Genomic DNA, 25,282 nt, shown 5'->3' on the forward strand with positions numbered 1-25,282 from the left:
ATGACGCCACAATGACGACACCAAACACTGCATTGAGGAAAGTAATATTTTTTCACTTTCATTTTGGTTTGTTCGTTTTTTGTTCTCTTTTCTTGACACTAAGCCAATCGTGCTGTAGAGACATATTTAAATGTCGTAGACATTTTGGCGTTGACACATAATTTTTGGGGATTGTTTATTGGCAGTGACAATTCTGAAAATGGCTTAGACTGTTCTTCTGTTATAAACAATTAGATCTAAATAACATTTTACCCACTATAAGTATTAAAACCTCATTACACAAAGAAAAAAAATTCAATTTTTTGGCATTTTTTAGAATTTTAGGTTGAATTACACACACCATGCGTCAATCCGTGGGTTGATGGAAGGGTTGAGCTATTCGAGCTTTTGATTTCAAAGAGAAATTTCAACTCTTCAATCATCGGACTCATTGTTCGCATTGAACGCATGGTATGTAATTCTACCTTTTTAAGCGGTAAGCAGACCTTTGATCTGAACATTAATTTATATGTTGGCTATATATATTTAAATTTGTTAAATGATTAATTCTATACGTATTGCATAGTCGATTAACATGAAATAAATTTATCATTGCAGGAAATATTCAGACCTCACGGGGAATAAGGTGAGTATTTATTATATTTTTATTTGTAAAAATCGAAAACTGTTTCTAAATGCCCATGAGAAATTCAGAAAAGGGATTTCGTTGGCCGATTGCCGTCTACAATACCAAATGTTTGAAGAAACTGTTGGGCTATCAACATTCTCAGACAATGTCAAATCAGTCTCAGGTTTTATCTACAATATGGTTCTCATCCATCTGAAATGTTGCAGATTTAAAGTAATTTTATGGCAATATTCTGAACATATCCCCTTGAGCTTATGTACTGGTCATACATGTCGCCCCTTTTTACATCTTTTCATATATCAATCGATTCCCATGTTGTGTGAAATCACAATTTGCCAATTTTGATTTTCATTGTTGTCATTACCAATATATCAATCATTGCCGCAATTTGTTTATTGTTGATTGGAATCGTCAATTATATTGTCAATTATGATGCTTTTATTATGGGTAACATCGGTGCTATCGCTCCCAATGACAGTATCTGTGAAAGAATCTAAGTTGACTGCATGTCGTAAGGTGTGTGGGGCAAATTAGAAATATTGCACAGTTCTGGGAAGGGAGAACTCCTTCAAATGGAAATTAGAGAATGCAATCAAGATTATAAATTGTGATTGGCTCTTTTTTTAAATTTAATAAATCTCGAACCAAGCTAATTAACCTCGGGATATATCTTTCATCCTGCCTACACCCAATACTTTCCTCCGGGAAGAAATTTTAGACAAACGAAATTCTCTTTTCTTACCCGAATTTATATTTTTGATTTCTTATTTTTGTCCTTCTATGGCTTCTCTGCACGCCTAAATAAATCCTTTATGGCCTTTTTGCGAAAATCATTTATTAATAAAATATTCTTCATTTATTTCTTATTTTTTGATGACACACTTTGTCACTTATTATAAAAACTCTATGAAATTATTTGCTGTATTGATTATCATGGTTATTGGGTAGAAACTGATTAATCGTTCAGAAGCGGTGTCATTTTGATACCATCCAAGAATAATCCTATATTTTTTTGTCGTTCTGCCAGTTTGTTGTCATTTTCCTCTTCCAAAGTACATTGAAAAACAAAAAAATAAATAAAAAATCGTAAAAGGAATTTTATTAAATAAGTACTGCAACGACATGTTTTCAACACTATTAGCCAGGATGGACTCAACGGGATCCAGGGTCGTTACAAAACATTTTGTTTTATTAGACTTTTAGAGAAAGAAATACTGCTTATTTCTCTCTTACATATAACAATTATTTATTGACATAGGTTTTATAAAAAGAAATCACACAACACTGATAAAAAAATAAACAATTAATAGTTCAGTTGGCACACGTAAGAAGTTACTCTCCACAAGACTGGGGATGGACGGATGGATCGCGGGGTATGTCCACGGTTGCCACAGTTGGCAGAATTCTACCAAAAATGGTAGATTTTTTACTGTTTGGTAGATTGTTAGAATTCTTGATGTTTTGATAGATTTTGTAGAATGTTTTTCCCCATCTAAGAGATACTTCACAAATTTTTTATAAAAATCAAATGTTGACAAAATTTTCTATAGAAATAGAATATTGACAAAATTTTCTATAGAAATAAAATATTGACAAAATTTTCTTCAGAAATAAAATTTTGACAAAATTTTCTATTGAAATAAAATTTAGACAAAATTTTGTATAGAAATAAAATTCTGACAAAATTTCTATACAAATAAAATTCTGAAAAAAATTTTGTATAGAAATAAAATTCTGACAAAATTTCTATACAAATAAAATTCTGAAAAAAATTTTCGATAGAAATAAAATGTTGACAAAATTTTCTATAGAAATAAAATTTTGACAAAATTTTGTATAGAAATCAAATTTTGACAAAATTTTTCTATAGAAATAAAAATTTGACAAAATTTTCTATAGAAATAAAATTTTGACAAAATTTTCTATAGAAATAAAAATTTCACAAAATTTTCTATAGAAATAAAAATTTGACAAAATTTTCTATAGAAATAAAATTTTGACAAAATTTTCTATAGAAATAAAAATTTGACAAAATTTTCTATAGAAATCAAATTTTGACAAAAATTTTTATAGAAATAAAATTTTGACAAAATATTCTATATAAATAAAGTTTTCACAAAATTTTCTATAGAAATAAAACTCTGACAAAATTTCTATAGAAATAAAATTCTGAAAAAATTTTTCTATAGAAATAAAAATTTGACAAAATTTTCTATAGAAATAAAATATTGCAAAATTTTCAATAGAAATAAAATTTTGACAAAATTTTCGATAGAAATAAAATTTTGACAAAATTTGTCTATAGAATTAATATTTTGACAAAATTTTCAATAGAAATAATATTTTGACAACATTTTCGACAGAAATAAAATTTTGAGAAAATTTTCTATAGAAATAAAATTCTGACAAAATGTCTATAGAAATAAAATTTTGACAAATTTTTTATAAAATAAAATAGATTTTGTAGAATGTTTTCCCCATATAAGAGATACTTCACAATTTTTTCTTATAAAAATAAAATGTTGACAAAATTTTCTATAGAATTGAAATATTGACAAAATTTTCTATAGAAATAAAATATTGAAAAAATTTTCTTTAGAAAAAAAAAATTTGACAAAATTTTCTATTGAAATAAAATTTTGACAAAATTTTGTATAGAAATAAAATGTTGACAAAATTTTGTATAGAAAAAATGTTTCTATAGAAATAAGAAAAAAATATGTTTCTATAGAAATTAAAATTTGACAAAATTTTCTATAGAAATAAAATTTTTGGCAAAAATTTCTATAGAAATAAAATTTTGACAAAGTTTTTATAAAAATAAAATGTTGACAAAATTTTCTATAGAAATAAAATATTGACACAATTTTCTATTGAAATAAAATTTTGACAAAAATTTCTATAGAAATAAAATTTTGACAAAAATTTCTATAGAAATCAAATTTTGACATAAATTTTCTATAGAAATAAAAATTTGACAAAATTTTCAATAGAAATAAAATTTTGACAAAATTTTCAATAGAAATAAAATTTTGACAAAATTTTCTATAGAAATAAAATTCTGAAAAAAAATTCTATAGAAATAAAATTTTGACAAATTTTTTATAAAAATAAAATGTTGACAAAATTTTCTATAGAAATAAAATATTGACAAAATTTTCTATTGAAATAAAATTTTGACAAAATTTTCTATCGAAATAAAATTTTGACAAAATTTTCTATAGAAATCAGATTTTGACAAAAATTTTTATAGAAATAAAATTTTGACAAAATTTTCTATATAAATAAAGTTTAGACAAAATTTTCTATAGAAATAAGACTCTGACAAAATTTTCTATAGAAATAAAATTTTGACAAAATTTTCAATAGAAATAAAATTTTGACAAAATTTTCTATAGAAATAAAATTTTGACAAAATTTTCGATAGAAATAAAATTTTGACAAAATTTTCTATAGAAATAAAATTCTGAAAAAAAAAATTCTATAGAAATAAAATTTTGGCAAAAATTTCTATAGAAATAGAATTTTGACAAAATTTTCTATAGAAATAAAATTTTGACAAAATTCTATAGAAATAAAATTTTGGCAAAAATTTCTATAGAAATAAATTTTGACAAAATTTTCTATAGAAATAAAATACTGAAAGTGGTACGTCTTCTACTGTTGATTACAAGCCGGGGGTCGTGCACGGGAACGCTGGATGACTGACGAAGATTGCACTTCGCAGACGCAGGGAACGGCATTTGTCTGGCGAAGAGTATATTTCGCCGATGAAGGTGGAGAGTGAGGTGTCAGACGAAAGTTATACTTCGTCAAAGAAGGGGGGACGGGGGTGTCAAATGGAGATTATACATCGCTGAGGGGGGGATCCGACAAAGATTATACTTCGCTGGCCAAGCTGCGCTGAATGGGGGATCTTCTTTTGAGGTTTCTATTAATTTCATAGTTTACTGCTCATATCATTGTTGATTTTCAAATGCAATAGATGGCGCTATCCTATCCTCATTTCCGTTATTTAATTTTCTTTTAATTTAAATAAAAGAAAACAATAATTTAATATAACTATAACTAACTAACTAATATAAGTAACACCTATTCCCAGCAAAAAGAACGTCGCTAAAAAAGTAGTGAAAATGTTCTTTTTGGACCCGGAAGTGGTGCAAAATTGGCGCAGAAGAAATGAATTTAACATGGAGTTGTCATAGGACTGTTGTCCACCATTTCAACAGCGGTGGCACTGAATTCGGATCACTTCTTGAGGTGTAATGCGAATTCAGTGTTTTGGATGGAAATTTAAAAAAAATTGTGATAGTTTGCCAAAAAAGTAATTTCTATAATTTTTTTTATGATTTTTAATGCATATTAACTCTTGTCTTAAAATTAACTACAACTACTTCTGCATTCTTGTGGTGACCTTAAAAAATTCTTTCCTCCATTTCTCTCGAGTCCTGGGATAATGTGACATTTTCATATCATTCCATATCCTGAACCATTGCAGCAAACACTAAAAGACACATGTACAAAATCTCAGAAATGCAAACTTAAAATCGAATACACTACCGACATAGTTTCTGAACATGGAAGCAAATGCCATTTTAATGTACATGACGGTAGCCACACAACACAATTTCTTCGTCTTTATCATTTCCTAGTTGTCAACTAGCAATCTCTGAAGACATTTGTCTCTCTAAGCCTTTGCCACAATTTAACTTTCCTACCAAACCATAATACTCTCAGGTATGGGATACTTTTCTATTAGACTTCCTGGTCTGTCAATCTCTCAACCATTTTCTGACCCATTCCCAGATGTCTTGTTCTTTAGATGGTTCTGACAGTTCGATAGAGAATGTTTCTCTCTTGCAATAAAACCCAAAATTATAGTTTTGTGGTCTGTTAAAAAGATGAAAAAAGTAATACGTAATTGGTGAGTATATAAACCGGGTTTTCTCGGGTGAAAAAGCTAGGCTATTTTCCTAAAATGGTCGCCGGTGTTTAAAGAACCGGTTCAATCGCTTGATTTGAAAAGGAAAATCTAATATTTTTATTGTGAATATTTTCTATTATTGTGACTATTTTCAACTATTGCGATTTACGTATTTGAGGATTATTGTTTTTAGCAACGGTAACATATTCTATAGCGAATAATTAAATAAAGATCACAGAACATAAAAAGAATTTCCCATTCATTGCTCTAGCTATATTGGTGCCATTTGCAATCACAGTTAATGAAATTTAGGGGGCGTTGTTTTTTGCATGGCTGAGGACACCACTACAACACCCCCCAATGTGTAATTTAAATAATGAATTAATTTTTGAATATTGTTTATATTCATAGCTATTTTGAATACATTTACGATTGCATGAACTGATGTCGGTAGTTTTCTGTTCATTAGGGTGTCAAAAGCTGTCGTGACAAGTAATGGCATCACAATTTCTAAAAGTGATTGCATTGTGGAACATGCTAATAAATTAATTGAAATTATTTTTGTATGTTATGTATGCATGTGTTTTCAGAAATAAAAGATGTATTTTGATAAATATATACATGTAGTTGCGGAGACCGGTGCGCTTCGCTGAATCTTGTTAACTCAGTTTCGGAACGGTGGTACGTGGTTTTCTCGTCGACTGAGGTAAGCTCAAGCGCTTCCAGGGCCTCCTTAAGGATGCACTCAACATTTTACGAGTTAAATATTAATTAATTCGATTTAGTTGATTAAAACTATTTTATAATCTACTTGAGTGATATATGGCAATCTCTCTAATATTGACAAGGATCTGATGGGAGCAGGTATTCGGCATGTCGTCGATTTGCTGATAATAGGCATCAGGTATCTTCGCTGAGACGAAGAAGGAATTCGGTTCGTAGATAGCTGGCAGGTTGCTAGAAATTCGATTCTTCGGTTGCTTGATGATCGGTATTTGATGAGAGGTTCGGTTCGTTGATGAGGGCGTCGGTTCCTTGATGATCGGTTGTTGTTGAGAATTTGGTTCGTTTACGATCGGTGCTGGATGAGAACATCGGCTCGTAGAGATTAGGCAATTGATGAGGAATTCGTTTCGTTGATAATTCATAATCTGTGAGGAATTCGGTTCGTTGATGAACAGTGGTGATGAGGATGTCGGATTCTCGATGTTCTGTAGTTGATGGGAACTTCGGTTCGTTTATAATCGGTGGTGAAGTAGAACATCGGTTTATCGATGTTCGATAGTTGATAGTTGATGAGAACTTCGGTTCGTTTATAGTCGGTGGTGGAGGAGAACATCGGTTCGTCCATGCTCGGTAGTTGATGAGAAATACGGTTCGCTGTTGATCGGTAGTTGAGGAGAACGTCGGTTCGTTGAGGCTCGGTAGTTGATGAGAAATGTGGTTCGTTGTTGATCGGTAGTGGGGGAGAACGTCGTTTCGACGATGATCGATAGTTGATGAGAAATGCGATTCGTTGTTGATCGCTAGAGGATGAGAACATCGGTTCGTCCATGCTCGGTAGTTTATGAGAGATTTCGGTCGTTGATTGGAATGGGAGGAGAACTTCGGTGCAGCGATGATCGGTAGTTGAGAACTTCGTATGATTTATCGGTGGTAGAGGAGAACATCAGTTCGTCGATGATCGGTAGTTAATGAGAAATGCCGTTGATTGTTGATCGGTAGTGGAGGAGAACGACGGTTCACCAATGCTCGATACTTGATGAGAAATGCGATTCGTTGTTGATTGGTAGTAGAGGAGAACGTCGGTTCGTCCATGATTGGTAGTTGATGGTTCGTTGATAATAGGCTTTTGTATCCGTTTACATTGTGGACGATTGGCGGTTACTGAATAGTTCGGTTCGTTGGCGATTGGGAAATTGTGTAATCGTCGATCCGGAATGTGCCTTAAGAGGTCTCTCGTGGAATATTAGCCACGAACGTCTCAGTGGTGGAAACGGTAGGCCTGAAGCTTTCCTTGGGGAACTGTAGATAAGATGGTCTCTGTGGTGGAACAGTAGGCCCGAAGGTCTCTGTGGGGGAATCTCTGTGGGGGAAGACTAGGGTCGAAGGTCTCTGTGGGGGAAGAGTATGTCCGATGGTTTATGTGGGGAACAGTAGATCCGAATGTCTATGTGGTGGAAAAGTAGGACCGAAGGTCTCTGTGGTGGAAGAGTAGGCAAGAAGGTCTCTTTGGGAAACGGTAGGCCTGAAGGTTTCCTTGGGGAACAGTAGACAAGATGGTGTCTGTGGTGGAACAGTAGGACCGACGGTCTCTTTAGTAGAACAGTAGTCCCGAAGGTCTCTGTGGGGGAACAATAAGCCCGAAGGGCTCTGTTGGGGAAGAGTAGAGTCGAAGGTCTCTATGGGGGAACAGTATTCCGGAAGGTCTCTGTGAGGAAAAGTAGGCGGGAACTGTGGAACTGTAGACCCGTAGGTCACTGTGGTGAAACAGTAGGCCCGTATGTCAGTGTGTTGGAACAGTAGGCCTGAAAGTCTCTGTGGTAAAAAAGTAGCCCCAAGGTCTCTGTCGGGGAAGAGTAGGCCCAAAGGTCACTGTAGTGCAACAGTAGGCCCGAAGGTATCTGTGGTGAAACAGTAGGCCTGAAAGTCTCTGTGGTGGAACAGTTATCCCCAAGGTCTCTGTGGGGAAAAGTGGGCCCGAAGGTCTCTGTGGTGCAACTCTCTGAGGTGGAAGGTCTCTGTGGGGGAGGAGTAGGCCCGAAGGTCTCTTATAAGGAAGAGTAAGCACGAAGTTCTCTGTGGTAAAAAAATAGGCCCGAATGTCTCTGTAAGCAAAAGTTGGCTCGAAATTCTCTGTGATGGAACAGTAGTTCCGAAAGTCGCTGTGGGGGAATAGAAGACCCGAAGGTCTCTGTGAGGAACAGTAGGCCCGAAAGTCTCTGTGGGGAACAGTTAGTACGAAGGTCTCTATGGTGGAACAGTAGGCCCGGAGGTCGGAGCAATTCAATGAAGCAATGAACAAAAACTTTGTTATTTTATTCTGTGTATCTTGCAAAAAATATTTTTAATTCCCCCAACTCAATCTTTATATCATTGCCTTCAATTTCAATTACTACTTTTACACATCCACATTTTAAGACTTTATTGACATAATTGTTAATGCATTTCGGCAATAAATTTCTAAACACTTTTAAAAGTCCAATTTGTTTAAATTTATTTTAAAGAATGGAATCAAACTTGCAAATTTTTCCCAAATAGGTAAAGGTTACCGACAACAGTGTGGGTTAGTATTCAGAGGATTTGGTTAGATAATACCCGAGGGAAGTACATAGCAGCACCATACACTTCATACTAACTAACAAATATGTACATAGACTCACATAAACTGAAATATTTATTTAGCATAAGAAAGCCTGCAAGAAGAAGAAAACAAGAATAAAAAGGAGAGTGTATAATTTAATTCCCTAGCCAACCATTAAATACAAAAATCCTTTTAATAGACGTTAGTGTTCAATGTCTAAGAGAGAATTCTGGCAAGGATAGAGAAGGAACATAAATGAATGAAGTATATAGGTAGAAAGGATAAATGAATGATACATAGATCATACCGACTTAAATGTACTCTTCCCGAAGAGTGTGTTTTAATTTTTCGCCAACCGAGAAATATCAAGAAAGAAACAATATAGACTGAAAATCTTTGGATTATAACTTTTTGATTCAGTTCCCATCTCTTCGTCCATCTATACTAACCAGCAAAACTTGACAAGAGAATTTATGCCATACTCCCAGTAATATCGTAAGATGCATTACCGTTTTCTTGCGAATAATGACTTACCATTGTTAATTTTTCGCAAACAACAATGCGTGAACTAATTTCCCAATAGTATATACCCTTGCGAAAGTAAGTTCCCATTTAATAATAGTAATTACTTACCAATTTTGAGCTAAGTTGCTTCCGAGATTATTTGCTAAAGAAATTTTTAAAAAATCCTTAAATAATAATTTGTGATTGATTTTTCATTTAATTTGATTTTTAATTTAATTTTTTTTTAAACACTAAAACTTCCAATCGTTGCAAATAGAATGACAAACTTAATGTACACCCTATACTATGGAGTAGGCTATACAGCTATAGAGATGTTCTTACCCTAACATTTACTTATGACTATGGCAACATGTTTAGGACACTCCTCTTCAGTGTCGTTGATAGCAAAAGCAACAGTAGTGGAAACTGTTATCATTTTTTTTTTTATTTCCTGAACATGATAAATTATCCTTAGAGTTTCCTATTAGGATTAACACTTAAAAACATGTTAACCTTTCACACAGAAGTCAGGCGCCTGCAAAGCATATGGGAGACACAGACAGACAAAAGCCAATGTAGAGCCACAAGGCATTTTCAGCTAGGGCAACATAATCCTTGACAATACAGCTAAGGTACATAGATGAAGGCGAACGAATATGTCTGTCTCTCTCTCTAGATATACACAGGACATAGAAACTGTCATACACGCAAAGAAAAAAATGTAATGTGGGGACTAGGATACCAAATAGTTATGCAGAAACTAGGCACGAGAGGAGCGATGGGCAAGATGGACGAGAATGAAATGCGGAAGATAGTGGAAAATTTATTCCCAAGACATGAAGTCAGTTAAGACGAGAACGCTCACACACACCCCTGGCTTTAGAACAGAGGATCTGCAAAATGCTCCCAAAAGACCCAAGTCCAAAAAGGCACCTGGTCCTGATGGTATACCCCTAGAGGTAATTAAAGAAATAGCAATCAAGCGACACAGGACCCTACTTGCTATTGTACAAACATCCCAGTCTTTCCAACAGAGGATCTGCAAAATGCTCCCAAAAGACCCAAGTCCAAGAAGGCACCTGGTCCTGACGACAAACCCGCAGGGGTAATTAAGGAAATAGCAACCAAGCGACCCAAGACCATACTTGCTATGAACAAACATCGCTGTCTTTACAACAGAGGAACTGCAAAATTCCGGCGAAAGCCTCAAGGACAAGTAGGCACCGGGTCCTGACGGCATACTCGCAGAGGTAATTAAGGAAATAGCAACCAACAGCTGCCTGATAGAAGGTATCTTCCCCAAAAGTATGGAAAGAACAAATGTTCTAATCAGCAAGGGCACAGTCGACCAAGCCTCGCCATCGTCGTATAGACCATTGTGCATGCTGGACACAGCTGGGAAATTACTCGAACGGCTCATCAAACCAACACGTGATGAAGCTATCAGGACTTTCGATGCAGATACTTTCGAAAGTATCTGCATCTTATTGGGAAATGAACTGTATTTACGAAGAAGAAGAGGTCGCGGATGATGCCGACCATACATTCTTTAGATGTGATGAACGATGGACAGCACTAGAAGATGCATCTCCGAGAAACATAATCCAGAAGATGATTCAGAGTGACAGGAACTGGGAGGCCATAGGGCGATTTGTAGAACACGTATCAGACGCCGTCCAGGCGACACAACAGGGCACTCACGCTTCGAGATCTTTAATTCTACTGGCGACGCTGGATACTAAGAACGCTTGCAACAGCCTAAGGGGGACAGATGTAATATACACCCTAGATTCGATATTTCAATAATACCGAAATACTTTACGAGAGCTTCATGATACGTGCAAAAGACTGATTAGAAACGCATGACTTACATTTAGCCATGCCAAGGACCGAACTGCTACCACTAACGAGACGGCAGAATGCCTCTAGAAATAGAGATGCACATAGACGGTATGGTACTCCCAACAAGGCAGTCAATCAAGTACCTGGGACTAAGGCTGGACTCGAAGCAAACGTAATCCAAGCAGATAGACTACGCAACAGAGAATTCTGTTACGATAACGTCGCGACTAAGCAGGCTGATGGCAAAGATAGGAGGCCCTCTTCCAAGCGGAAGAAGGATGTTCATTGAGATGATTAACGGTATACTCCTCTATGGGTGTGAGATCTGGACGTCAACCCTACAGAGACGGACTAGTGCGACAAAGCTGCTTTCAGTACAGAAAACGCAAAGTACCGGAGGAAGCCGCATTAGTAATAGTAGGAACGGTCCCTATAGACCTCCAGACGATTGAGCGGTGAAAGATTTTCGAGGCTAAACAAGAAGGCGCGACGGACATGATACCGAACATACAACAAAAGACCTGAGATAGCAAGAACTATGGAGGAATAAAACATAGGGCAAATGGACACACCAACTTATAAATGACATAGTGTTATGGCGAGAGAGAAGATATGGGCAAGTGATGTATTACATGACTCAGATGTTCCTTGGTCACCGATACTTTCGAAGATAACTGCAACAAAGCAGTCAATCAAGTACTTGGGACTAAGGCTGATAGACTTCGCAACAGAGAAATCTGTCCGATGGCAAAGATAGGAGGCCCTCTTCTAAGCAGAAGAAGGATATTCATTGAAATTATTAACGGTATACTCTCCTATGGATGTGAGATCTGGGCGTCGACCCTACAGAGACGGACTAGAGCGATAAAACTGCTTTTACTACAGAGAACGGCAGCTCTGAGAATCACTTCAGCATATCGCAGAGTATCGGAGGAAGCCGCATTAGTGATAGCAGGAATGATCCCAATGAGCCTCCAGGCGATTGAGCAGCAAAAGGTTTTCGAGGCTAAACACGAAGGCGCGACGGGCTTGATACCTAATATTCAACAAGAGACTAGAGATAGAAGGCACGAACGATGGAAGATCGGGACAAAGGGCAAATGGGCACACCGATAACTATATTTACGAAGAAGAAAAGGTCGTGGATGATGTCGAGCAAACATTTTGGAGGTAGCCGGTGGGCTGAAGAGCGTAACATATGTTACAACGCTTCAATGGTTAGCATGCCCGCCTTGCATACACAAGGTCGTGGGTTCGATTCCTGCTTCGACCGAACACAGCCGGTGGGCTGAAGAACGTAACATATGTTACAACGCTTCAATGGTTAGCATGCCCGCCTTGCATACACAAGGTCGTGGGTTCGATTCCTGCTTCGACCGAACACCAAAAGGTTTTTCAGCGATGGATTATCCCACCTCAGTAATGCTGGTGACATTTCTGAGGGTTTCAAAGCTTCTCTAAGTGGTTTTACTGCAATGTGGAACGCCGTTCGGACTCGGCTATAAAAAGGAGGTCCCTTGTCATTGAGCTTAACATGGAATCGGGCAGCACTCAGTGACAAGAGAGAAGTTTACCAATGTGGTATCACAATGGACTGAATAGTCTAAGTGAGCCCGATACATCGGGCTGCCACCTAACCTAACCTAAGATGAAATTGCACATGTATCTCCGAGAAATATAATCCAGAAGATGGTACAGAGTGAGAGGATCTGGGAGGCCACAGGGCGATTTGTAGAACACATTCTCCGGAGAAAAAAGGTTGACATGGACACTACGACATGAGTAATGTAAGCTTGAAGCTGGATGGGGACTAGAATAAGAATGCCACGGACCACGTTGGGCTCACCTCGAAGTAATGCGAAAGTGGTTTCGAGGTGGTAATCATACCCGAGGGAAGAGGGATGGATTTGTAGCCGGTAGTCAAAAAACCATAGTACACACAAAAAAAATTTTTCTGATTCAATCACGAAATCAATTGATCCAATTAATTTTTTAATTGAAATGTCTTCAATCACAGAAATGATAGTATCAATTAAAAAATTATTTGATCCAATTAAAACATTAATTGATACTATTAATTTGTGTGATTGATTTTTATTTCAATTAAAAAATTTTTTGATTCAATTAAATTTTTAATTGAGTATTTTTCAATTAAGATTTTAAATGGAAAATTTGTCGTGAAAATTTTTTTTGTGTATGTTTGGAGTGCGGCACATGGGAAGACACACGGTCGGTGCATAAAGTATTTTGCTACCCGCTAAAAAAATGAAATGATTGTTTATTATTATTTTTTTAGTGTATGTTTAAATCTTCGTTACAGGGAAAACCGGAACTAAAGTTTTCACTTACGAATGGAAACCATAAAGCAACAGTTCGATTAGTCTTTGCATGAGTCTCAAGCTCATCCTTTCCAAGGTATTCTTAATTGTAGGGTCTTAGCAACGTACACACATACACACACACACACACACACATCAGGACACTTCCGTTGAGGGCAATACCCAATGACCTACACTGTAGCACATCGGTATCATGTTGAGTGAGCATCAAATATTAGCTCTTGTTGGCTTTATTTTCTATTTTTCCAGTAGCCATTGTTAATCTTTCTGTGGTCTTCACCAAACACCGAGCCACAATTCTTGAAGATGCTGTTGTAAGGGTCCTTAGGTACAGTAGGTGGTTTGTGTGAGCAATTGACGAATTGTTTTGACATTATGAAATTTCTATAGAAAATTTTTGCACAAAATATTTTTTCTATAGAAATTTTCACAAAATTTTATTTCTATAGAAAATTTTGTCAAAATTTTATTTCTGTAGACAATTTTCTCAAAATTTTATTTCTATAGAAAATTTTCTCAAAATTTTATTTCTATAGAAAATGTTCTCAAAATTTTTTTCTATAGCAAATTTTGTCAAAATTTTATTTCTATAGACAATTTTGTCAAAATTTTATTTCTGTAGGAAATTTTGTCAAAATTTTATTTCTGTAGAAAATTTTCTCAAAATTTTATTTCTATAGAAAATTTTGTCTAAATTTTATTTCTGTAGGAAATTTTGTCAAAATTTTATTTCTGTAGAAAATTTTCTCAAAATTTTATTTCTATAGAAAATTTTGTCTAAATTTTATTTCTGTAGGAAATTTTGTCAAAATTTTATTTCTGTAGAAAATTTTCTCAAAATTTTATTTCTATAGAAAATTTTCTCAAAACTTTATTTCTATAGAAATTTTTCTAATAAAAATGCTTTATTTATTTTTCTCAAAATTTTATTTCTATAGAAAATTTTGTCAAAATTTTATTTCTATAGAAAATTTTGTCACAATTTTATTTCTATAGAAAATTTTGTCAAAATTTTATTTCTATAGAAAATTTTGTCAAACTTTTATTTCTATAGAAAATTTTTTCTAAATTTTATTTCTATAGAAAATTTTGTCCAAATATTATTTCTATAGAAAATTTTGTCCTGTAGAAAATGTTGGCAAAATTTTATCTCTATAGAAAATTTTGTCAAAATTTTATTTCTATAGAAAATTTTGACAAAATTTTATTTCTATAGAAAATTTTGACAAAATTTTATTTCTATAGAAAATTTTGACAAAATTTTATTTCTATTCTATTATGAGTTCAACAAATGTTTAGTGGACACAAAATCCTTGATATTGAAAAAAACATATTTTTCGCCTTCATAATTGCCTTTTTCATTTTCCCGTTTTGCTTTTGTGGCCGTCCATGACCACAACCTTTAAACCATAATCATTGTTTTCATCATTTTTATTCGCTTTATTTTATTTGTTAGTGCTTTTCATGCTCCCACCGGATAGCCCAGAGTTGTGGCTACGTTACGTGTCTGTTGTCATTATGACCATGACTGTAAACAGCCAAAGGATATTGGTTAAAGGTTTCCCAGGATCTAAGTCAATTTGTTTCATGGCCATATCCGTGGTAATTACATTTAGTAATTTGTAGCGATATCAATATATCCGTTTTGTTGTTGTTGCTATACAACTATTTGTTGTTGTTGCTATACAACTATTTTATAATTTAGATACCAGTGTTGTTTTATTCTTTTGGCTTCCTCGTGCTACCACTTTCGATTATTGGCATTTTATTCTTTGTGGTTTAAGTGATATTTATAAATCGCTGTTTTTTTTTAGGTTACATTGTTTTAATGCGAATAAATTCTAGTTTCCTCTGCGATATTAGTGATAAGGTGTCGTGTTAATGTATTTTTATAGCCACCCACTCACCATAGAATAGAGCTATAATAGGTTTGTCATGCCGTTTGTAACCACGGTTGCCACTCGTACCAAAAGTAATCTACCACCATTTGAAGAAAATTTTATCATAAAACTACCAAATCATAAAAACACGTCTTTTGAAGATTTTGAAATTTTTTTTTTAACAATTTTATCAAAATTTTATTTCTATAGAAAATTTTGTCAAAATTTTATACTATAGAAAATTTTTTGAAAATTTTATTTCTGTAGAAAATTTTGTCAATATTTTATTTCTATAGAAAATTGTGTCAATCTTTTATTTCTATAGAAAATTCCAACAAAATTTTATTTCTATAGAAAATTCCAACAAAATTTTATTTCTATAGTAAATTTTGTCAAAATTTTATGTCTATAAATTTTTTTTAATATATTATTTCTATAGAATATTTTGTCAAAATTTTATTTCTATAGAAAATTTTATCAAAATGTTATTTCTATAGAAAATGTTGTTAAAATTTAATTTCTATAGAAAATGTTTGTCAAAATTGTTTTCTACAGAAAAGTTTTTAAAAATTTTATTTCTATAGAAAATTTTGTCAAAATTTTATTTCTATAAAAAAATTTTCTCAAAATTTCATTTCTATAGAAAATTTTGCCAAAATTTTATTTCTATAAAAAATTTTCTCAAAATTTCATTTCTCTAGAAAATTTTCTCAAAATTGTATTTCGTTAGAGAATTTTTTCAAAATTTTATTTCTATTAAAAATTTTGTCAAAATTTTATTTCTGAATAAGATTTGGTCAAAATTGTATTTCTATAGAAAATTCCAACAAATTTTTATTTCTATAGAAAATTTTGTAAAAATTTATTCTATAGACAATTTTGTAAAAATTTATTCTATAGAAAATTTTCCTAAAATTTTATTTCTATATGGAATTTTGTGAAAACTTTATTTCTATATAAATTTTATCAAAATTGTAGTTCTATTCAAAATTTTGTTAAAATTTTATTTCTATATAAAATTTTGTCAAAATTTTACTTCTATAGCAAATTTTGTCAAAATTTTATTTCTATAGAAAATTTTGTCAACATTTTATTTCTATCAAAAATTTTGTCAAAATTTTATTTCCATTGAAAGTGTTGTTAAATTTTATTTCTATAGAAAATTTTGTCAAAATTTTTTTTCTATAGAAAATTTTGTCAAAATTTTATTTTTATAGAAAATTTTGTTACGATTTTATATCTATAGAAAATTTTTTCAAAATTTTATTTCTTTATAGAATTTTTTCAAAATTTTATTTCTATTGAAAATTTTGTCAAAATGCTATTTCTGTATAAGATTTGGTCAAAATTGTATTTCTATAGAAAATTTTGTAAAAATTTTCAAAATTGTATTTCTATTGAAAATTTTGTCTAATTTCTATAGAAAATTGTATCAAAGTTTTCTATCTGTAGAAAAAAAATTTTATTTCTATAGAATATTTTGCCAAACTTGATTTTTATAGAAAATTTTGTCAAAATTTAATTTTATAGAAAATTTTGTGAAAACTTTGTTCTTAATCTCGATCATAATCTCTATCAAATAACTTCAATCCGCAACTCTTATATGGTCTCATTATGATGCACTTAACCTAAAATCATTTCTCATTTTTGTCACGATTTTATATCTATAGAAAATTTTCTCAAAATTTTATTTCTTTAGAGAATTTTTTCAAAATTTTATTTCGATTGAAAATTTTGTCAAAATGTTATTTCTGTAAAAGATTGGGCCAAAATTGTATTTCTATAGAAAATTTTGTAAAAATTTTCAAAATTGTATTTCTATTGAAAATTTTGTCTAATTTTTATAGAAAATTGTATCAAAGTTTTCTATCTATAGAAAACGTTGTCAAATTTTTATTTCTATAGAAAATGTTGCCAAACTTGATTTTTATAGAAAATGTTGTCAAAATTTAATTTTATAGAAAATTTTGTGAAAACTTTGTTTTTAATCTCGATCATAATCTCTATCAAATAACTTTAATCCGCAACTCTTATATGGTCTCATTATGATGCACTCAACCTAAAACCATTTCTCATTTTTGTCACGATTTTATATCTATAGAAAATTTTCTCAACAGTTTATTTCTTTAGAGAATTTTTTCAAAATTTTATTTCTATTGAAAATTTTGTCAAAATCTTATACAGATAAGATTGGGTCAAAATTGTATTTCTATAGAAAATTTTGTAAAAATTTTCAAAATTGTATTTCTTTTGAAAATTTTGTCAACTTTCTATAGAAAATTGTATCAACGTTTTCTATCTATAGAAAACGTTGTCAAATTTTATTTCTATAGAAAATGTTGCCAAACTTGATTTTTATAGAAAATTTTGTCAAAATTTAATTTTATAGAAAATTTTGTGAAAACTTTGTTCTTAATCTCGATCATAATCTCTATCAAATAACTTTAATCCGCAACTCTTATATTGTCTCATTATGATGCACTTAACCCAAAATCATTTCTCATCCTACCATTAAAAACCAAAAAAACGCTTTACTCCTTGTTGCAAGCAAATGACCTCGTTTTCTGTCACACTAATTTTATGTCCGAATAAAACATTATTTTAATTTCATGAATAGCTTATTATTCCGACAACTCTGTTGATGCTTTATACTATAATGCCCTCATTATATCATTCACTTGTTTAAAGTACTAATTAACATAAATCTATTAATTAACAAAAAATAGATTGCATGATGATGAAAACCTGTTGTTTATTTCCAATGCATATGATATACGCTTAGCCATTACTCTTGGTGTGATTTTAGAGTAATTAGTAAATTTTTAATGAGAACTTAAAAAAAATGCAATGCAGTTAACAACAATGGAAAGAACAAATATTATCAATTTTCTATATAAATAAAATTTTGACAAATTTTTCTATTAAATTAAAATTTTGACAAAATTTTATATAGAAATAAAATTTTAACAAAATTTTCTATAGAAATGAAATTTTGAATAAATCTTCTACAGAAATACAATTTTGACAAAATTTTGTATAGAAAAAAATTTTGTCGAAATTTTCGATAGAAATAAAATTGGGGTCTACACTGTGGTGATGGGTATAACATAGTCGGCCTCCCTACCCAAACTTTAGACTTTCCTTACTTCTTTTTAAATCAATATTTAAAAGTAAAATTAATATTCATTCATTATTTTTATAGAGGAGGGGGACCCCAGAAAATAGATGTCGTTACGCTTATGGAAGAGACATTTGTGTTAAATTTGGGCTGGATCCACATCCACAATGTAGTTTTATTTTTCACTCCCATTGAAAAATGAGCATTGCTTGTCTTGGAATTATAGTTGAGAGGCATATCAGAGATATTTGGCATATTATTTAGATAGAAATTCTTTAACATCAAAATATTGTCAGACATTGAAAAATGTTACGAGGATTGTCTTTTATATTTCGAGATTAAAGAACAGAAACGTATATTAATCATCGAAAATGGCGTTATTGTTTTTCAATTCATTTCCACATTAAGATCTATACACTTTGGCATGCGTTTGAATCAATTGTCGAAGGACTTTTTCCACTCTGATGGGAGGTATCCCCAAACAAGGCATTCTGAAGGCATCAACCGCTTCTTAAGGTTTCGAAAGTTTTAGATGTCGAAGTTTTCTATAGAAATAAAATTTTGCCAAAATTTTCTATAGAAATAAAATTTTGATAAAATTTTCTATAGAAATAAAATTTTGACAAAATTTTCTATAGAAATAAATTTTTTCTAAAATTTTCTATAGAAATCAAATGTTGATAAAAATTTCTATAGAAATAAAATTTTGAGAAAATGTTCTATAGAAATAAAATGTTGACAAAAATTTCTATAGAAATAATATGTTGACAAATTTTTCTATAAAAATAAAATTTTGATAAAATTTTCTATAGAAATAAAATTTAGACAAAATTTTCTATAGAAATAAAATTTAGACAAAATTTTCTATAGAAATAAAATTTTGACAAAATTTTCTATAGAAATAAAATTTTGACAAAATTTTCTATAGAAATAAAATTTTTGATAAAAATTTCTATAAAAATAAAATTTTGACAAAAATTTACTATAGAAATAAAATTTTCACAAAATTTTGACAAAATTTTCTATAGAAATAAAATTTTGACAAAAATTTGCTATAGAAATAAAATGTTGACAAAAATTTCTATAGAAATAAAATTTTGACAAAAATTTGCTATAGAAATAAAATGTTCACAAAATTTTCTTTGGAAATTAAATTTTGACAAAATTTTCTATAGAAATTAAATTTTGACAAAATTTTCTATAGAAATAAAATTTTCACAAAATTTTCTTTAGAAATTAAATTGTGGAAAATTTTCTATAGAAACAAAATTTTGACAAAAAATTACAATAGAAATAAAATTTTGACAAAACTTTCTATAGAAATAAAATTTTGACAAAATTTTCTATAAAAATAAAATTTTGACAAAATTTTCTATAGAAATAAAATTTTGATATAAATTTCTATAGAAATAAAATTTTGACAAAAAGTTACTATAGAAGTAACATTTTGACAAAATTTTCTATAGATATAAAATTTTGACAAAACTTTCTATAGAAATAAAATTTTGACAAAATTTTCTATAGAAATAAACTTTTGACAAAAATTTCTATAGAAATAAAATGCTGACAAAACTTTCTATAGATATAAAATTTTGAAAAAAATTTCTACAGAAATAATCTATTGACAAAACTTTCTATAGATATAAACTTTTGACAAAATCCTCTGTAAAAATAAAATGTTGACAAAATTTTCTATAGAAATAAAATTTTCACAAAATTTTCTATAGAAATAAAATTTTCACAAAATTTTCTTTAGAAATTAAAGTGTGGAAAATTTTCTATAGAAACAAAATTTTGACAAAAAATGACTATAGAAATAAAATTTTGACAAAATTTCTATAGAAATAAAATTTTGACAAAATTTTCTATAAAAATAAAATTTTGACAAAATTTTCTTTAGAAATTAAATTGTGGAAAATTTTCTATAGAAACAAAATTTTGACAAAAATTTACTATAGAAATAAAATTTTAACAAAACTTCCTATAGAAAAAAATTTTGACAAAATTTTCTATAGAAATAAAATTTTTCTAAAATTTTCTATAGAAATAAAATGTTGATAAAAATTTCTATTGAAATAAAATTTTGAGAAAATGTTCTATAGAAATAAGATTTTAACAAAAATTTCTATAGAAATAATATGTCGACAAATTTTTCTATAAAAATAAAGTTTTGAAAAAATTTTCTATAAAAATAAAATTTTGACAAAATTTTCTATAGAAATAAAATTTTGATAACAATTTCTACAGAAATAAAATTTTGACAAAAATTTACTATAGAAATAAAATTTTGACAAAATTTTCTATAGAAACATAATTTTAAGAAAATTTTCTATAGATATAAAATTTTGACAAAATTTTCTATAGAAATAAAATGTTGACAAAATTTTCTATAGAAATAAAATTTTGACAAAAATTTCTATAGAAATAAAATGTTGACAAAACTTTCTATAGATATAAAATTTCGACAAAATTTTCTACAGAACTAATATATTGACAATACTTTCTATATATATAAAATTTTGACAAAATCCTCTGTAAAAAATAATATTTTGACAAAATTTTAAATAGAAATAAAATTTTGACAAAATTTGCTATAGAAACAAAATTTTAAGAAAATTTTCTATAGATATAAAATTTTGACAAAACTTTCTATAGAAATAAAATTGTGTCAAAATTTTCTATAGAAATAAAATTTTGACAACATTTTCTATAGAAACAAAATTTTAAGAAAATTTTCTATAGATGTAAAATTGTGATAAAACTTTCTATAGAAATAAAATTTTGACAAAATTTTCTATAGAAATAACATTTTCACAAAAGTTTCTTTAGAAATTATATTATGGAAAATTTTCTATGGAAACAAAATTTTAAGAAAATTTTCTATAGATATAAAATTTTGACAAAACTTTCTATAGAAATATAATTTTGACAAAATTTTCTATAGAAATAAAATTTTGACAAAATCCTCTGTAAAAATAATATTTTGACAAAATTTAAAATAGAAATAAAATTGAGACAAAATTTTCTGTACAAATAAATAATTTTAGAGAACAAAAACAAATATTATCATCGAAAAAAAGATTAATAGAATTTTGCATGGGTTTGAAGTAATTATCGAAGGATGTATTCTGAAGGCATGGCAGCTTCTTCAGGGGTCGAAAAGCGTTGACTTCAAATTCGAAGTCATTCGTTGCGAAATTAGGACTATACAGCGGATGACCCATCAAATCGATATTATGAGTGCTCCAAAATGCTATTGTTTGAGCCGATGCATGAGAGCTCCCATTGTGATGGTGAAGAGGGATCCGCATTCGGCTGTTGGTTTTCTTGATTTCTTGGAAGAAAACTGGCAAAGTTAGGTTGGCTAGATAATAGTGGCATAATGGTGAACTTCTCTCTTATCACTGAGTGCTGCCCTATTTCATGTTTAGCTCAATGGCGAGTGACGTAACAAATTTTTCTTTAGAAATAAAATTTTGACAACATTTTCTATAGAAATAAAATTCTGACAAAATTTTTTATAGAAATAAATTAAAAATTTTCTATAGAAATAAAATTTTGATGAAATTTTCTATAGAAATAAAATTTTGACGAAAGTTTCTATAGAAATAAAATTTTGACAAAAATTTTCTATAGAAATAAAATTTGGACAAAATTTACTATAGAAATAAAATTTTGACAAAATTTTCTATAGAAATAAAATGTTGACAAAATTTACTATAGAAATAAAATTTTGACAAAATTTTCTATAGAAATAAAATTTTGACAAAATTTTCTATAGAAATAAAATTTTGACAAAATTGTCTATACAACTTTGACGAAAATTTCTATAGAAATGAAATGTTGACAAATTTTGCTATAGAAATAAAATTTTCTATGAAACTAAAATACCAACATTTTATATAGAAATAAAATTTTGAGAAAATTTTCTATAGAAATAAAATTTTGAAAAAAAATTCTATATAAATAAATTTTGACAAAATTTTCTATAGAAATAAAATTTTGACAAAATTTTCTTTCCACCCAAAATAAAAGGCAACCCGCGTTACACAATGGGGAGGAGGAAAAATGAGTTTTGGGAGGAGGAAATATTTGCTTAAAAAGTTAGAAAGTTTTGTAAACAATATACTTGGAAAAATGAATTGCTCAGTTAGTTTACTCAAGGGGGTGTAAATGGTTAAGAAGATGATTTGGATTTTGTTTCGCAAAAAAAGCCCAGGAATGGGAGAATATTCAAATATTTTATCCCTACTTGGTTTGTTTCAACTGAGAGTATGTCTTTCATTTTTCATTTCTTTTTTTTTTGTTGAAATTCTATTCGAATGTCTTGTACGTGTTTAAATGTCAAAATTGTATTATGTACTTAATGTTGTGGCTGGAGATTACTGGCATTGCTGTTGTCACTTCTACTTGGTCCTTATATTTAGTCCTCCTCCTGTTGTTGTTGTTCTTGTTATGTGTGCGTGTACTTTGTTTAGATGGTGTTTTTTTGGTTTTGTTTTTCTCTCGTCCTTTGAAATAAAACACTTATATAGCATGTGCACATGAAGATTTTAATCCAAACACTTGTTCACTCTTCTCTACAAAAGATGACTTAAGAGTGCAAAAAAGAAAACAAGGATATAATAACGGATTTCATTATATTCTCATCAGTATCCTACGTCATATAATCATCATAAAGGACTTGGTTTTGGTAAAAATGAGATGCTGAACGGATTTGCTTGACATATTCAGGGAATGCAGTTGAGTAATTGTGTAGTGCAAATAGGGTAGTCTAATTTCCCATTTAATTTCTGGGATTTCCTTGAATTTTTTTTTAGGGAACATGTGCCCAAGAAAAAAATATTGGCCTAATATGAAACATTATGCAAACTAAATTTTAGGACCCGAAATTTGTAAAATTTGTGGATAACAGTCTTTATTAGAACTTTCTAGGCAATTAATGGTGGATGGTACATAAGATTCGGCCTGGCCGAAATTACGGCCGTATTTACTTCAGTTCATTGTTCACTTATTCAACAAATCTACAAAAGATAGGTTGCCCATTACACCAAAAAATACCCTTCTAACCCCGTATTTATTTATAAGTTTATTATTGTCTCTGCTAAAGCGATAACAATATGTAAATAATTAATGATAACACCTGCTCTGAAATAAATGTAGCGTTAAATGAAATTACTCCACCCCTTCTAAGTATCATAGATTATATTAATTCATAATATCTATTGTTAAGGAATTCCCATGGAATTTGGTATAGCCTATGAGTGAGTTGGGTTAATTATAAAAAAAAAAAAAAAAAAACAATTATATACGGCCGTAAGTTTGGCCAGGCCGAAGCTTATGTACCCTCCATAATGGATTGCGTAGAAACTTCTACTGAAGACTGTCATCCACAATCGAATTACTTGGATTGCTTTAACACTTGCCGATGGCAAGGTATCTTAAAACTTCCCAACACCGTAATATATACAACATAGTCCATACGTGGTATATATTAACCTAAAAAGGCCGATTAAATACGTATATAATTAAGTTTAAAGTTTCTAAAAATAAAATGTTGACAACATTTTCTATAGAAGTAAAATTTGGAAAAAATTTTCTATAGAAATAAAATTTGGAAAAAATTTTCTATAGAAATAAAATTTGGAAAAAATTTTCTATAGAAATAAAATTTTGACAAAATTTTCTATAGAAATAAAATTTTGACAAAATTTTCTATAGAAATAAAATTTTGACAAAATTTTCTATAGAAATAACATTTTGACAATGTTTTCTATAAAAATAAAATTTTGGTAGATTATTTTTGGCTCGAGTGACAAACATGATTATGAACCGATATGGACCAATTATTGCATGGTTGTTAGAGACCATATACTAACACCACGTACCAAATTTCAACCGGATCGGATGAATTTTGCTCTTCTAAGAGGCTCCGGAGGTCAAATCTGGGGATCGGCTTATATGGGGGCTATATATAATTATGGACCGATATGGACCAATTTTGGCATGGTTGTTAGAGGCAGTATACTAACACAACGTACCAAATTTCAATCTGATCGGATGACTTTTGCTCCTCTAAGAGGCTCCGCAGGTCAAATCTGGGGATCGGTTTATATGGGGGCTATATATAATTATGGGCCGATGTGGACCAATTTTTGCATGGTCATTAGAGAACATATACCAACACCATGTACCAAATTTCAGCCGGATCGGATTAAATTTGGTTCTCTCAGAGGCTCCGCAAGCCAAATCGGGGGATCGGTTTATATGGGGGCTATATATAATTATGAACCGATGTGGACCAATTTTTGCATGGTTGTTAGAGACCATATACTAGCATCATGTACCAAATTTCAGCCGGATCGGATGAAATTTGGTTCTCTTAGAGGCTCCACAAGCCAAATCGGGTGATCGGTTTATATGGGGGCTATATGTAATTATGGACCGATATGAACCAATTTCTGCATGGTTGTTAGAGACAGTATACTAACACAACGTACCAAATTTCAATCTGATCGGATAAAATTTGCTTCTCTTAGAGGCTCCGCAAGCCAAATCGGGGGATCGGTTTATATGGGGGCTATATATAATTATGGACCGATGTGGACCAATTTTTGCATGGTTGTTAGAGAACATATACCAACACCATGTACCAAATTTCAGCCGGATCGGATTAAATTTGGTTCTCTAAGAGGCTCCGGAGGTCAAATCTGGGGATCGGTTTATATGGGGGTTATATATAA

General features: G+C 30.6%; 1 protein-coding gene across 4 annotated transcripts in view; it reads left to right on the top strand.

Moving 5' to 3' along the window:
- Positions 1-25,282, top strand: part of GlcAT-P (Glucuronyltransferase P) — a 98,628-nt gene that overhangs the window by 24,569 nt on the left and 48,777 nt on the right. For all 4 annotated transcript variants that reach the window (XM_075308286.1, XM_075308289.1, XM_075308287.1 and 1 more), the window contains exon 3: positions 598-625. The gene's annotated coding sequence lies outside the window, so the exon portion shown is untranslated. The remainder of the gene's footprint in view (positions 1-597; positions 626-25,282) is intronic.

This window comes from Haematobia irritans, chromosome 4 (assembly GCF_050003625.1).
Source record: "Haematobia irritans isolate KBUSLIRL chromosome 4, ASM5000362v1, whole genome shotgun sequence".
In the NCBI taxonomy this organism is placed as follows: domain Eukaryota; kingdom Metazoa; phylum Arthropoda; class Insecta; order Diptera; family Muscidae; genus Haematobia; species Haematobia irritans.